Here is a 1,183-nt window from a genome sequence, read left to right on the forward strand (position 1 = left end):
GATATGAAATGAAATGTAAAAACTCCCCCTAGAAACAATAAGGAGTTTASATTTTGGATGACCAGAGGCTCTGGTCCATACAACCAGAGGCTCTAGTTGTGAAAGGCGATGAACAAGAATGAAATATGGTCAAGTATGAGAATGGATAAGAAGATGATTGAATCTTGAGACCAGAGGGGCTCTGGTTGCAAAGGATTTGAAATTCAGAGGCTCTGGTCTTTAGAACCAGAGGCTCTGGTTGAGAAGGATGATGAGATTCAAGGAAAAAAATGGTTATTTATGAAAAAAGAATGTCTTTGAGACCAGAGGGGCTCTGGTTGCAAAGACGTGGAAACCAGAGGCTCTGGTCTTTAGAACCAGACAATCTGGTTGTGAATGATGAAGAAAAAATAATATGAAATATGGCTAAGTATGAAGAGCAAAGAGTCTTTGAGACCAGAGAGGCTCTGGTTGCAAAGACTTTGAATCCAGAGGCTCTGGTCTTTAGAACCAGAGGCTCTGGTTGTGAAGGAGGAAAAAAATGAAGTATGAAATGAAATGATGAGGACTTTGCTTTCAAAGAAACTAGGGCCAGAGGCTCTGGTCTTTAGAACCAGAGGCTCTGGTTGAGAAAAAAGAATGTATAACAAGCGAAGGAAAGTAGAGGCTCTGGGCTTTGGAACCAGAGGCTCTGGTTGAATGATGAAATGGAGTATGAGATGAAATGATTAAGATAAAGCTTGCAAAGAATCAAAAGCCAGAGGCTCTGGTCTTGGGAACTAGAGGCTCTGGGTGAATGGGCATACTTAGTCATATAAATGATTTTAGTGAGCGATGACCAGAGGGGCTCTGGTTTCAAAGGGGAAGGAAAAAAAATAAGATTCAAAAGCGATGGATGGGGTCCAGAGGCTCTGGTCTTTAGAACCAGAGGCTCTGGTTGAAGAAAAAGACTTGGTGAGAAAGACCAAGTAGTGGCTTTGAACCAGAGGGGCTCTGGTTGCAAAGAAAAATTTTGCCAAAAATTATAGGTCATTCTAAATGGTCAGAGGCTCTGGTTTTTAGAACCAGAGGCTCTGGTTTAAGATACTTAGAGAATATATGGCTTTGTTATTGTATCACTTATTTGCATAACCATGAGATATTGAGAATCGATGGTTAAAAGATAATTGCCTCTAAGTGGTGAGATTCAGCATACCCATCTTGC

Source organism: Cynara cardunculus, assembly GCF_001531365.2.
Source record: "Cynara cardunculus var. scolymus isolate 2C chromosome LG 13, CcrdV1, whole genome shotgun sequence".
Lineage (NCBI taxonomy): Eukaryota > Viridiplantae > Streptophyta > Magnoliopsida > Asterales > Asteraceae > Cynara > Cynara cardunculus.